The sequence below is a fragment of the Caretta caretta genome, chromosome 1 (genome assembly GCF_965140235.1).
Source record: "Caretta caretta isolate rCarCar2 chromosome 1, rCarCar1.hap1, whole genome shotgun sequence".
Taxonomy (NCBI): domain Eukaryota; kingdom Metazoa; phylum Chordata; order Testudines; family Cheloniidae; genus Caretta; species Caretta caretta.
Genome location: NC_134206.1, coordinates 68,368,525 through 68,384,182, shown reverse-complemented (window position 1 = coordinate 68,384,182; position 15,658 = coordinate 68,368,525). Strand labels below are relative to the sequence as shown.

Sequence of the window (15,658 nt, the reverse complement as noted above, 5' to 3'; positions counted from 1 at the left end):
TAGAAATAATGTCATTTATTATTATTACTATTATTATTTAAGGATTTTACAGCTTCCACGTAGCTGCCAAATTCAGTCAAGGTTGATTTTTACTTTATTTTATGTTAGCAATTAGTGACTTGTTGTCATGGAAACCACACTTCACACAATTCTGGAACTTAAACTGCTGAATGTGATCATGCAACAGCCCTTCCTTCTTTTAGCCTCAGTAGTTAGTCTTTCTTTGTGTCATCTTGATTACAGATTCACATAAAATATCTATAAACATGCAAAATAATAGCAGAGGGCTACATCAATTAAAATTGAGTATTCAATAATTTATTCTTTAATTAAACTCTTTCCTTTTCCTATTCCTGTAACCTTTCAAGTGTTAAAGCAGACATAAGAGCTCATCATTTGGTAAGAAATATCTTTTCTAATTAAGAGTTTGTGAGACAATAATGAAGAAAAATAAAAATTAGGATTTCAGATTCTTTTTTGGCTTTTCATGTTTAATGTAAAGGGTGAAAATTAGGAGACTTCACTGATAAATCTTTTCTAGGTGAAATATCTGCAGTGAAGGTTATAATCTTTATATGTGTTTTGTGTATGTGTGTGTACAGGGAGGAGGGTGAATGCTACCCATGCTTGCTTGCTGTCAGATGAGATGAGTCAGGATACAAAAGTCAAAAGGAGGTGACACAGTATGTGAGAGTTGTGTGCATGTTTGCATATGTGGCATGCTGTAAATATGTTGGGATTTGGAAACAAAATTCACTGTAACTTCACCATAAAACCTGCATTGTAAAACAGGAAAAACACGGAAGGAGGTAGTAGATTTTATTTCTTGACTTGTGAATGATCCCACAACCTGTTAGAATACCACAGTGTAAAATATATTGTAAAGGCTTGTCTACATGGGAGATTTTTCCAACTATACCCATATAATTATATGGGTATAGTTAAACTGATATAATTATACTGGTATAAACACCCCATGTGGACACTCTTATACTGGAATAAAAGTGTGCAGATGAGGAATTATACTGTTATAACTCTAGCTGTTTAAGTTCACAGCCTACTTTATACTGGTACAACTTTCCTGTGTAGACAAGCCCCAAATGTAATTTACGTGTACATATGGGGGCTGTTTTCCTCTCTGTGGGCCTAATCCTGAAAGGTGCTGAATAACTCCAAGTCGGTGAGTGTTCAGGGAATTTACACCTTTCAGGAGGCTCTCAGCACCTTGCAGGATAGGCCCTGACCTTCAGGATTAGGCCTTCAGGATCAGGGAGGAAAACAGCCCCCATATGTACATGTAAATTGTACTTGAAACAGGATTGAAGCACGTTTGAAGAAAAATTAATTTTCTCACTCACTCTCTCAATGCAGATATAAACAGTTTGACCAACTGTGTCTTTATTATCAAGGAGGAAAACGCAATAGTAACATGATCAGTGCCCCCACATATTTATTTTACCCACAGTGGAAAACTGATGTATCAGAAATGAATCTAATTACCAAACATGACATGTTAGAGATTTTTTTGGTTACTATTGGTAAATCCTGACACAGTATGTCAAATTTTCTCCCTTCTCCCATGCTTTTGTGAAATCAAAGCAGTCTTATTGAAATCAACCCATTTAAAATCAATGTGATTGCATAGATGTACAGGTCAGAATTTGGTCCAGTGCACTACATAGGGATACACTTTGTTTTGTTGACATGTGTAAGACACGATGCCTCATAGTACTGATTCCGTGAATATCTATTTTTTAAAACCTCTTTTCCAACTATTACACCTGCTATCAGTTCAGGTAACTGTCCCTTGATTCCAATTTCTTTGGAATAATTTTCAGAACAACATGCTCATCTGACAGTATTTTCTCATGACCTTTTGGAACAGTAGATTCTACAAGGGCAGGATGTAAATAAAGCCTTTACAAATATATCGTCAATCATTATACTAACTATGTAGTACCCACAATTTAATAGAATCTTTCTTGAACAATTCCAATGCATTTTGGTTTATTACATGTATTTTAGAGGCTCGTAGTATATTAACGCCTCTTATTCGTTGTGCTCTTCTAATTTAATTGTTTTTGTGAACTTATCAAATTTTATCTTTGAGTTCATTAAAAACATGCTGAGTGAAGAAGATCAATTTACTAATTCAAGTTTAGAAAGGAACAAAGCATTTGCACTTGAATTTATGTCATGGTTATTGTGCAGTAGCTTCAGAGGAAAATAAACCTTACAGTACAGCAGAGTGCTATTTTTCAATATACAAAATTCAGCAAACAAAAGTCCTTTGCAAATCAGATGGAAATGAAATTCGAAAAAAGAGGCTATTAAACCTGGTGATTTTCTTCAAAGTGTGTGGGTTTTTTTTATTTAACTCTTGTAATATGTTTAACATTCTTGTACTAGGAAAGACAATAGGATATGACAGGTTCCTTGACAGTTTGCTAACACAAATTAACCTCATTTATGGTAAGACTGGCTGTGTGGAACATCTACTTTTGCTGTGCTATGTAAAACATCTCTGAATTGCGGTCTGCACTGGGAGGTTTGCTTCCTAAAGCTTAGATGTTTTGTGGAATAGTGTCATTTATGCTATGCTGTATCAAATGATTTACTTACATGAATGACCAGTTAGTACTGTATGACAGTGGGGAAGAATAAGAAAGAAAGAATACACCCCTTTCCAGGCTGGATTTTTAATTTGCCATTGTTACTCTTTTACAACCCCATTGATTTCTATGGGATTGCACCAGTGTAACTAGAGAGAAACATTTGGCCCTAGATCAGTCTTTAATTAATAAAGAAACCAGCTAGTCCAACTTCAGTGGGAGAAATTTGGCAAAACAAATTGTATTACAAAGAAATAATAGCCCATTTAAGGAACATTGTTTTTGACCCAGGTTTATATTTGTTTCTTGTATTTTTGTTCAGTTTGACAAATGAATAAATCACTACCATCTAGAAAAAAGAAAGACCTTAGGAGAGTACATGATACTAAAAAGAAAAGGAGTACTTGTGGCACCTTAGAGACTAACCAATTTATTTGAGCATAAGCTTTCGTGAGCTACAGCTCACTTCATCGGATAGCTCATAAAAGCTTATGCTCAAATAAATTGGTTAGTCTCTAAGGTGCCACAAGTACTCCTTTTCTTTTTGCGAATACAGACTAACACGGCTGTTACTCTGAAACCTGTCATGATACTAAAGTTATTCCTTAAGAGGTTGGTGTTAGCCAAGATAACTATTAGGGACAATTTGTCTACATCTAAAGGTGACTATTGTTCTGAATTCAGTTTTTTAAGAGGTGGTAGTTGGCAGATGAAAATGTTGAAAAAATGTGTCAAATAAAATAAACATAAACATATGCCAGTGAACTTTCTGGGCTGGATATTTACAAATAGAAGTATCTTGGAGGACTCTGCCTTCTCACACCTCCTGAAAGAATGAGTTATGTTTTCCTTCTCACGTTGAAGGACACTACTGAATACTGAGAGGATGTTGTGAAGGCCAAGATTATAACAGGGTTCAAAAAAGACCTAGATAGATTCATGGAGGATAGATAGGATAGATAGGTTCATCAATGGCTATTTGCAAAAATGGGCTGGGATGGTGTCCCTAGCTTGTGTTTGCCAGAAGCTGGGAATGGGCAACAGGGGATGGATCACTTGATGATTACCTGTTCTGTTCATTCCCTCTGGAGCACCTGGCATTGGCTACTGTCAGAAGACAGGATAGTAGGCTAGATGGACCATTGGTCTAACCCAGTATAGCTGGTCTAATGTTCTTATTTTACTGAGCTAAGCAACATAAGAAAGATCAAAAGGTCAGGTAAAACATTTTCCCCTAGCCTGTGATAGTGCCAGATCCCAAATATCAACCAAGTTTTGGCTCGGTGAGTTCTTGAATGGAAGATCGTACTGGAAAACCGATGGTGCTACATAAAGTGGTGTTTGAGGTTTCAGGAGGTGGCATTTTCCATTTTGAATTTAGTGCTGAACCAAAGAGGAGAAATTAAATAGGACTTTCTTGGTGCTCAGCACTTTTCAAAATCAGGTCTGTTCTTTAGCATGGATTTCAGCACTGAGCTTTAAGCTCCTGTTTTTGAAAATCTTGACCTTTAATGGCACCGAGTTTATGCTGATAAAGCCTTCAAGGTATAATCATATCATCATATTTCCTGTACATGACACATGCGTTACAGATAAACTATTTCAGGGGTGTGTCCAAAATATGTTTATGGACTATTTCCTGTACAGTTAATGGTAAGTTAGATGCACTGGTCTCCTTAGGTCTAACTGTGTGCAGGTCTCACATGGAATCTTAAAAAGCTCTAAAAATAGACTAAAGGAGTTTTTCTATACCCCAAAATGTCAAGACATTAACATCCGATATCTTGGGACCTTCCAAGCTTAGAAGGTGGGAAACTGATCCTTTCCAATGGTATAAAGCTCTCATTTTTAGGCTTATAGGGATGCAAAGACTTAAAAGTTATGACAATTTTATATATAGAAAAGCTGTCCTGAATATTGCTCACCCTGCACTTCAGGTAGGTGTAATTTTGAGGAGGATTTCCATATTTGGAGGGAGAAAGAGGGACCTTTTTTCTAAATAGGTTCATTTTTTAAATGCTCAGGGTTTTGAAGTAGTTCAGGAAGAGATGGAGTAGATAGAGGTCAGGTGACACAGTTAAAGGTGTATGGTAAATTAATTTATCACAGGGCTCTGCAATTTATCATATAGATATCTCCACATATGTGGATCATGTGTATACTTACGTAGCTCTGTCTGAAAGTAGAGTTTGAACACTCAGTTTTGTACAAATTATGTATGAGCAGAGAAGGGCAATTTTAATTGCTGCCTATTAAAAAGGCAGTTCAATTCGGGGGAAAAATATAGATGTAGATTATGATGAGTTCTTTTTTGACCTGGTGTTCATCAGTGACGATTGTCTGATCTTAGCTTTTTTGATGGTGAGACTGAAATTGTAATTAATTGTAGGTTTGGGAATGAATAAAAATTCACTAGCTCAATTCACTGCAGTATAGCAGTTTAGTGAGTTGAATGATGGGTCACTATCTGAAAGTGTATGTCACAATCAAGGTACTTTTCTATTTAGGGCCTTCTGTAAAGTGGCTGAATGATGGCAGAGCAATTCATTTCCATTTGCTGGTTAACCATGGAGGAAAAGGAAAAAAAAAATCTGTTTGGTTTTAGGGACTTAACAGGATTCATGATGAGCAAGAAGGATATTCTTCTTACTTGCATTACCTTGTGTTAAGCCCATTTTGGAGTAGAGTGATGTGAATGGGAGACATCTCTCCGGAGCAGACTTGCCAAACCTGTGAAAAAACCCGCAGAAATTGGGCTTGTTTTTGGCTTAATTGGCTTGTGAGTTGCTTGTTGGCTAATTTTTGGCTTGTAGCTTGTTTGGCTTGTAGCTTGTTGCTTGTTGTAGCTTGTTGCGTCTTTTTTTGATCAGCTCCAGGCAAGCAGCGGCAAGGGGGGGGCAAAAGGGGGGGACAAGGGGCAAGCAGGGACAAGTGAGAGGGAGAATAAGGAGTGCACAGTGGGCCCACCACAGTCCTAGACTGCACGCTGGGGGGATCTAGTCACATAGAGTGTTGGCTTGTTTTGGCCTTCTTTTGAAATGGGATTAGCTTGATTTTTGGCTTATTGTGAAAGTTGGGGTGCTTATTTACTGTGTGAGATTTGGCAACTGTGCTCCAGAGCAACATTTCATAATAAATAATCCTACCATACATAAAAATATTCAGTTATCTGTTTATTTGTGCAGAAAACTACTTACACATTTCTGACCAGATTTAGAAGAACAATATTGCTTAGTACTGTACGTGTCATAAAAAACTTACAATAGTAGATTTGGATATTTTTAGCTTGAAATCCAAGATTTTCAAAGGTGACAAGTGATTTAACACCTTATTTTGTGGATTCCCTAACTGAGACACCCTAAAGGGGCCTGAATTTCAGAACAGTGGTGCTCAGTGCAGTCTGAAAATCATGCCCTTTTAAGATGCCTCAAATCGGGAACCCACGAATTGAGACAATCAAAATTGCTAGTTGTTTGAAAATCCTGGCCAAAAATATTAAGATTTTTACTGATCAGACAGTTTTATGTTTGAAATCATCTTAAGTCAAATATGCTGCATACTCACTGGAGCTCGGTGAAAAGTAACAAACCTGGTATATAGATTTTACTGGTTAATATTTTTGTCATTTCTTTCCAGGCCATGTTGTTCCCCTGATATTGTTTCTTATTATATTTATTCAAAATGGGCATTTTTCGCCTTGAAAGCACAGAAGATATTAAATTATGTCTCATGCTTTTGTAGCAGATTGATTTTCATATAAAAGAAATGATGAATTATTGTTTGAACAATTTTGAAAATTGTGTCTTTTTTTTTTTAAATTTAAAACTAGGAAAATGTGGGGGTATGTCAACACTGCAGGTGGAACTGTGCTTTCCAGCATGGGTAGACAGACCCATGATATTTTTGCTCGAGTGCTAAAAATAGCAGTGTAGCCGGGGGTATCATGGGTGGCAGCTCAGGCTAGCTGAACTGAGTGCAAACCTCCCCAGATGCCCTGGGTATGTACTTGGGTGGCTCGCCTGAACTGCTGTCTGTGCTACCTCGAACTACACTGCTCTTTTTATCTTTCTAGCTTGAGTAGAATTAGCATGTCTGTCTACCCTCCCTGGGAATCACGGTCCCAGCTGCAGTGTAGACGAACCCTTGGAGAGAAAAATGCAAAGTTCATGTTTTGTGTTTAAAACCTAAACACTTTTGAAAAATTGAAATGAGACACAAAGCTCTTGATTTCTGGGATTGTGTAAGTTTGTTTCACATTTTGTGTGAAGATCTCTCACTTTCTGACAGCGATACTCTAATGCAGGGATCAGCAACCTTTGGCATGCGGCTCATCGGAAATCCGCTGGCGGGCCAGGATAGTTTGTTTACCTGCAGCATCCGCAGGTTTGGCCAATCGCAGCTCCCACTGGCCACGGTTCGCTGTTCCAGGCCAATGGGGGCTGCGGGAAGTGGCGCAGGCGAAGAGATGTGCTGGCCGCCACTTCCCACAGCCCCCATTGGCCTGGAACAGAGAACTGCGGCCAGTGGGAGCTGTGATCGACCGAACCTGCGGACGCTGAAGGTAAACAAACCATCCCAGCCTGTCAGAGGATTTCCCTGATGGGCTGCAGGCCAAAGGTTGCCGATCCCTGCTATAATGGAACAATAGGTAATAATATGGGAGTTTTTATCCAGGTACTGAATATTTATTAACTTATTAAAAAGGATTACAAAATGTTACAGATAAGTGTCATAGTTTGAGGAGACTAGCCATATTACCACAGGTAGCCATAGACTTGATAGGGCCTCTTTGCAACTCAGGAAGTCTTGTGTAACTGTGCAGCATAAGTGGGAAGGAGATGACTGCAGGACCTCAGTGATTGTTGGGAGAGCTTGCCATTAGGAGTGGAGTGGGGAGGGTTTCAGCAGCTGGTAGATGGGTTGGATAGGGTACTAATTCCTGCAGAAGCATGAAGGGTTGGTTCTTCCCAGTTGTGAATCCCCATCTTGAGAAGTCAGCAGAATTGTTCTATTTCCCTTTTGTACTTGTCCCCCTTTTCTTTGTTTTCCCATTTGCTGCTTCCTAATTGTGAAGCTGAGAGGGTGACTCTCTCCTGACATTAGTGCTACTCCTCCGTGTGTCTGGTAGAATGTTTCATATCAGCTTTTCCTCCATCTTCTCCATCTGTGATGTGCTCAGTTTCTTGGAGGTTGAACCCTGTGCTCATTCCCGAATGGACACAGCAGTGTGCTTCTCTTTTGCTATAAATAATATGTCTTTAACAGGTGTTGACCATCATCCATGTTGAACTTTCCCCCAGAAACAGCTGTATGCAGTGATTCTGAGATAGGATAATGATCAAGCTTACATTTCTAATATATAGCACTATTCATCATGAAGAATCCCCATTATTCTTTTTCTAACGATCTCAGCAGCCCAGACAGGGTTGCAGCAGTACTGATGTGTGTGTGTATGTAATTGGGGCATGGCAGCGCCTTACTGATATTTCCTGTCCCTGGAAGGCGTAGTGTATGAAGGATTGATCAAATGGATTTTGGAAGGGTGCAGCTGCTGCAGGCTGGTCATTTAGGGTGGCCAACCAAACACAAAATAAAGGCAAATAAAATGGTAGCTAAAGGCAAAGAAAACTGTCGGTCCAGTCTTTTGTTATAGCTGTGCTTCAAGCATCAGTGCATGTAACAAGCTCTGAACTGGCCCTTGGATGAAGTGGTGTAATTTGAGGCACGTAAATCACAGATGCTGGCTTTTATTAAATAGCGGCAGGACTTAGCAGTTTCACCAGCTCATGGGGAGAGAGTGGGGACCCTTCCCAAGATAGGTTCCAACTGTCCTTCAGACCTAGCTGTCTAACAGGACCATGTGTTGTACACGTGTGTCAGAGTGAGGTTCACTGCAATGTGCGGGTAGCTCTGTGCACATGTGCCCTATTTAAATAACCATCTGATCATGTAAACACAAATACTAAATGATATCTATAAATGGATCATTTTGCGTAACAGGGATATAGCTAACAACGACAGTGTAGGCATATGTTCTTTCTGTAATATTTTAATTATAAGAGTTCTTGTCAGTGGTAATGATAAAAACTTTTGGCCATATTCTCAGGCCTACTCTGGGCCCTGCAGTCTCTGGTGTAGAGGCATGTTTGGGCTGGGGTCATGGTGGCCAGAGCACAGGCCCCTCCTATCTCCAGTTGATGAGAGCCATTATCAGTTGGATGAATTGAGAGCATCCCTTTAGACTGTTCTACATTCCATCAAGGCTACTGCAACAGGTTAGAGGTTCAGGAGCTGCATTGTTTCTCTCATGTCCCGCTCCTGGGCAGCACCCAGTGGAAACTGAGCAGAGTAGAGAAGACCCATTTAACAGTAACAGGGCTAGTCTTTTTTTTCTACCACAGACTGTTTGGATATTTTTGTTTAGGTTGCTGTCTAAGAAGTAACATGTCAATATTTACTGTTTTAAAATAGATACAAAAATAAACACAAAATGCTACATTAAAAACAATGGACTTGGTTCTCTTCTTTCACAAGATTTTCATCAGGATCACTCCAACTTCCGGAGAGTTACTGCTGATTTACACTGGTGTAAGTGAGAAGAACATCAGGCCCAATCTGAAGGACCTGACTTAGAGACAACTGCAAAGGATTTCAGAGACGCTATCCTCAGTTCCCCCTGCTGTGCCTTGGTACTACACTTAAAACAGAACTGCATGGGATATAATGTTAAACTGTTTGGATACCACTGCAATACAAGATCCGCTAAGGACCTCATCGCAGTAACTTTGAGTTTGAATTTCCCTGCTTTCATTGGTTTGTGAGTCTGTCTGTGAGATTTGAACAACCTCTGTATTTGCTAGTAAATAATGAAATCAGTAGATTAAGATGACAGTTAGTTCTTTTACCTCCACCTTGTACTGCACTGCTACTATCAGCACATCTTTATTGAACAATAAATGATAGGTTAGCCTGGAATAGCTGCAACAAATTTTATTTAATTTTATTAGTCATATAATAATTTTATTTCCCAATGCAGTATGTTTCTCACACATTTTATATTCTGTGCTTTGTTTTATTTAGCCATTTTCCCTTCCTAATTAAAGCTCCATTAATTCACTTCACTACAGCAATCATCCGTGGCTGGGGAGGAGGATGGAAGGGGAGAGAGAGAGAGCGAGCGAGCTGTTGAGTAAATGAAGCATTACCCATGACTGCTGCACCACCACCGTCTGTGCTTGTACAAGCACCGTATACCCGCTTCCGAGCATAACAAAGGTAACTCATTTCCTCGTGCTTTCCATGCTCAAGGACAACAGTTACCTTCACCACAGAGAGAATAAGGACTGGCTGGTGTAATTTTGGAAATATGTAGCAATTACTCGCTGCAGAAACTCAGATCCCAGCTCTTCTTAATGAAGAATGACAAAGACCTGGGTTCAAAGAGGGTGGCCCACAGCTGCAAAGGTTCACTATTCTGTACCATTAGTTTGCAGAACCCCCACATGGATTAACTATCCTTTCCTTTTTTCCTCCCTTCTTTCCAACTTGTTTTCATGATCTGGTCAGCTTCTTAGTGTCTCATCTATTCCTCTCTTCTTTTCCTTTGCATGGTGTGCTTACTAATGATCAGATTAGGCTCATTTGATTATTCCCTCTTTATATTACCTCTGTTTTTGACTTACTATATCTTAAAATTTAAGAATATTTATGCTTTCTTGACATAACCTATTCACTTACTTTATTTAAATGAATGGCATCAAATGTTTCCTTATTTTCCAAATTCTTTTAACCATGCAGTCTTTGTAGTTTTCCATACTCAGGTGAAACCTCCTTGGTTTCTTTTATTGTTCTCTATATATGTATGTATCCAGGCAGAAATACGCTTAAAGTGCTGGCTTAAAATAACAAAATTCAAGAAGTTCAGAATTAAAGCTCATTTCAGTGTGATATGCCTAAGTATACATCACAGCTGTATAAAGCTATACTCTGCTGTATGTGTTTGATTCCTCCTGAAATGGACACAATCAGATAGGTAAAGCTGGAACACGTAGCTTAATACTTGAATTTCCAGGTTTTATTCAGTTTAAAACAGACACTTGGCAATTTTTAATGGGGGTGAAGGGTTGGTTTGTTTGTTTGCGTATTTATTTGTTTTGTTTCATGTTTACAATTACTCTGTGAAGATAATTTTGGATGAAAATAAGCAAATATATCTGAAGAGAGGGTCTGAGAGATATCTGAAGAGCTGACCTCCCTGCTTTGAATTGGAAGTTGTTTGGAACAATAGTTGTCCTTTCTGAATTTTACCTGCTGAGTGTTGGTTTTGGAACAATAGATTTTTCAAAAGCACTTAGGAGCACAAGTCTCATTTATTTTACATGGCACATAGACACCTAAGTCCCTTTGTGGATCTAGCCTTAGGTGACTTTGGAGCACAACTGCTACTTTAGGAACCAAAGTCCAAAATTTAGATTCTCAAACCCTCCCACTCAGTTGCCACTCAACTTTGTAGGTGCCTAAAGTCCCCAGGCATCTAGGCCTCTGTCAACAAAGTCTGGTAAGTTACTATAAATCTGCCAGTGAACATGCAAATTGATGTCTAAGTCTCAATCTCCTGCACCTATCTCCTGTATAAGACTCTGAGGGATCCTCAGACTAGTCTTTCCCCTGTGCAATCTGGTAAGCATTTTCAGAGGCTAACTGATCAGTCCCCACACAAAACACACCTGCTGAAGGAGTTGGTAGTGGTGCCCCCATAATCTTTAGCCCAGAGCTCTCACCCTGGATATGGGAGACCTGGGTTCGAATCCTCACTTGGCCTAATATAGAGCAGGGATTTGAGCCTCTGTTGCCCACTTTTTTAGGACAGGGCTTCAACTACTTGGCTATGGGATATTCTTCCCTAGGAATCACTCCTGTTGGAACTATTCCACTTTGTACAAATAATCATTGGAGCAGGGACTTGAGTTTGGGTTCCTGAGTGCTCTAATCACTTGGCTATAGAGTCATTCTCACTCTGTTTCAAAGACTATTTAATTATTTATACAAAGTGGAAGAACTTCAGAAGGAGAGCCATCTATCCCAGGGTATGCCATAGGCTACTGGTTAGGGCACTGTTCGAGCTTTAAGGTAGGCTGGGGTAGGGCTTGTCAACTCCCTAGAACGTGCTGCAAATTGTATAGTTGAACATTATTTCTCCAGATAATTGTCTGTCACCACATTACTTCACTGGGCTTTGAAGGAACTCAGTGCCTTGCAGGAGTTGCTGACACCTTCTAGGACTGGACCTTAAATCTATACAACTGTCCAGAATAACTAAAAAAATCTTACACTCCTATTGCTTGTCCAAAGTTGATTATAAAAAAGAAAAATAAAGTGTATAGCACTGGGAAACTGCTGATGTCCACATGTGATGGGGGAAAAAAAAGGCAGAGAGAGAGAAAACAAGGTTGATCATTAACAAATACAGATCACGGCTCTTGTTAGCACTGAGCTAGTTGCTTTTGCAAAGCCAGTCAAAGGAGGTTAAACCCTGGGGTAATACACTAATATTCTCAAAGGTGGTAGCTGTTGCTTTAATTTTGAGCACTTCATATCTGTTTATTCTCTAACCTTAATTGTGTTGGACTATAATAACCTTACAAAAATCATTTATAAAAATTGGGCTGATTTTGAATGCTGTTAAATAATACTAATTTGTTGCTCTCATGCTCTGCCAGTGTTTTAATGTTTGTAGAGCAAATAAGGAATTTCTAAACAGTCCCAGAGGGGCATTGTGCTAATTCTTTGTGTGAGAAAAGCCTAATAATTTGAGCATGCCTTAAGCACTACTAGTTTATGATAAGGACTTTATAAAAATGCAATGGCTCTTTAACTGATGGCTCAGTTAAAATACTATGGAGTATAATTGGCTAGGAAAGGAAAATTCTATTCTCCCATGGATTGTATATAAGTGAATGAAGCTTCCTATTCTCCCCATAAATGCACTTCAAAGTGTAAGTGGGATTCCTCTATGAAGATCTTATTGTTTAGGGTCACTATGTTTGAAGGTATGAATACTTTTGGCATTAAGAGCTTTCCCTCTCTAAAAAAAGTCCTCTCCTAAGTGGATGTATTACTTTTAAAAGAGAGAGAAAGAGAAACGCTGTGGGATGAACAACTCTCATCTTGGCATGTCTATTGCAAATCCACACAAATTCATGTACTGGGTGTTCCTAATACAAAAAGGATATTTTACTAAATAACTCTTTCTGAGGTGCTAAGGGCCAGCAACATGAAAATAAGAGGCATCATTTCCACTTAACAAATTACGAACTATACAATCAAGATAAGAGTGATTTATGATCCGCTTGCTAGACCAGTCACACAAGTGCACTGCTTTTAGAATTCAGTGAAAGGCAGACGCATTGTCAGCTATTGATATTATTAACAAGTGACATTAATGTATCACTGTATGGGAATGTACGTAGTTTAATATTCAATGGAGAGCTCTAATTGTAGTTAGCTGTTTGGAATATGCACATCCATTATTCACAGATGCAAGATGTGGATTTTTATTGATTTCTTTTGACTATGTATAAAAAAAGCAGTTAAAACATCTTATTGTTGATCACTTTTTACACATGTGTGAAGTAGCCTGGTCAAAGCTGCAGGAGCAACACAAAGAGAAGACTGTGACAGGAGATGCAGATATAGCAGTCTCTTACGCTATATCATTTTAGGTTTTCACCCACTGAAAGCCTAATGGAACTGCATTACTTTGTATTCCTGTGAATAAGGACTTGCACACATTCTGCATGATAATGTGCACTTTGGGTTAAAATGTGCACTTCTGGGCTAAACTAATATTTTTTTCCACAGGCAGACATAGCTGCAATTTCAATGTGCACTGTTTTTAAAAGCTTCTCTTATGAAACCATTTCTTCAGGAATCAGGGCACATGTGTGTAGAAAGAGCATAAATATGGTAGTGCATTTTTCTTTCACCTCCAGTCCCCTCTGTGTATTATGTTGACCTTCAGTGGGACTTGTGGACCCAAGCCTGTTAGATGCTTTTAAAAATGTCACCCTGAATGTACTTTAAACATTGTTGAAGATTGCTATGATTTCTTTTATGTTTCCCTATCATATTTGTTAGAGTCACTTAACTAGTCACATAGTTTGAATTGTCTACATATGATCCTGTTTTCCGCATATGGTATTGACTAACGCTACTCTTAAAAGAATGGTTAATTCGAGTCTTCTGTAAGGTTTTGGACTTAGATGTTGTCTTTGTAAGAATTCCATTGGCTCCCATAAATGTAAGTTGTCATTATTTCTCTCACTTCTCTGGCATCATACCTTTGATCTTCAATTTGCATAGTGTGTGGTGGCTGTCTCACTATGGTGAGGTAACAGCTATAGTTGGCTTCCTGCTATTTTCAAGTACAACTATTAGTCTGGACAACGGTTTTCTTAGCCATCGTAATAGCTTTGTTTCTTCTGTTGTTGTTCAAATTTTATTTGTAAGTCCAGATTACAAAGCTTAGGTCTGAGTTGCTGGGCTTGTTTTTGACTGATGTCCCATTAGTACTTGTGATAGAAATGTTAAGTCTCGATTGGCAAATTCCCAAGATTCAGTTGGATTAAGCAGAGTTCTTTATTATAATATTCACAATAATACTTAACTTTTATATAATGCCTTTCATCCATAGATGTAAAAGTGCTTTACAAAAGAAGACTAGTATCACTATTCCCATTTTACAGATAAAGAAACTGAGGCACAGAAAAGTAAAGTGACTTGCTGACGGTCACATGTCCAGTTGGTAACATAGCAAGTCCAGCACTCTATACGCTACGTCATGCTGTTTAAACGTCTTTCATAGAGATTGTATGATATTCACTGAACTCTCAGCTACCTCATCATTTGGTGAAGCTGACGTGATTTTTCTCAAGCTCTGCTATGTCTTAGCAAATACTTGAAATCCCACACTTAAGTACTGCAGTCCACTGTCAGTGACATATTTTATGTCACTCATCATATTGTAGATTGATATGGCTAATCTTGGTACTACTGCTTCTCTTGGTCATTTTGGAAATCTCAATGAATGCAGAATACTAATCAATTAAAAATAAATAGGTTTTTCTGACAGTTTGAAAGGGTCCCTATGAAGGTAACAGGGAAATGGAACAAGGTAATAAATAATTTATAACTGGAGAAAATTAATCAAGAACCCCCAATTCCCACTGTCCCCACACACAGGTGCTCAATTACACAACTTCTTAGAAGAGGCAAGAGAGCAATAACTAGGTGTCTGTGACATAAATGACTTTTATTATTAGGGAAGAAGGTATTCAAACATATAAATACAGTAAAGTAATCGATTCAAATTACAATATGATATGTTTATTGTGTAGAGTGCTTTTTATTAAGCTATATCCCAAAACTCTTTACAAAATTAAATAATATATTTCACTATATCATATAAATGACAGGTATCAGCAATAGTGTAGAGACTTTTTATGGTGAATGGATGAGATCATAAAACAATTCAGAGGAGGGAAGGAGGAAGAAATTAGGAGGCATAAATGGGGGAGAAAAGATTGTATTTCAAGTAAAATGTAAAGAAAGATGGAGAGCTGATGAGCTTGATCTCACATCATTAAAAGTGATGGAAGTTATTCCATTGGCTTCATTGGGAGCAGGATCAAGTAGTAAGAGAGTAACAAGGAAGCACAGGGAGTGAAAGAGGAGAAGACTTTTGTCAACAGAGGGGAAACTATATGAAGAGACAAGAAAATTGCAGATTTGGGTGAAAGGAGGGAGCAGGGAGGAAAGTAACGAGGGACGGGAGGTCCCTGGAGAGGTTTAATAATGATCCACCAATAATGAATGGAATGATTCATTCCATTTTGACACCAGCATAGCTCTGCTGAAATTAGCTAACTGAAATCAGTGGAGCTACATCAGCAGAAAAGTAGAGGAGTGTTGCTTCGGTGAATCAAGACCATGGAACAGCATCTTGAAATGGCTTCTGAGGTGAATGCAGAGCCAGTGGAGTTGTTTGA

General features: G+C 38.6%; 1 long non-coding RNA gene across 15 annotated transcripts in view; it reads left to right on the top strand.

Annotated features, from left to right (window-relative positions):
- Window positions 1-15,658, top strand: part of LOC125637367 (uncharacterized) — a 308,688-nt gene that overhangs the window by 42,473 nt on the left and 250,557 nt on the right. For 12 of the 15 annotated variants that reach the window (XR_012668650.1, XR_012668648.1, XR_012668647.1 and 9 more), the window contains 2 exons: window positions 9,147-9,301; window positions 9,740-9,887. This is a non-coding gene — a long non-coding RNA (uncharacterized LOC125637367). Of the gene's footprint in view, window positions 1-9,146; window positions 9,430-9,739; window positions 9,888-15,658 lie in introns of those variants that run through there. The other 3 variants (XR_012668659.1, XR_012668660.1, XR_012668656.1) reach the window with 3 other exon arrangements.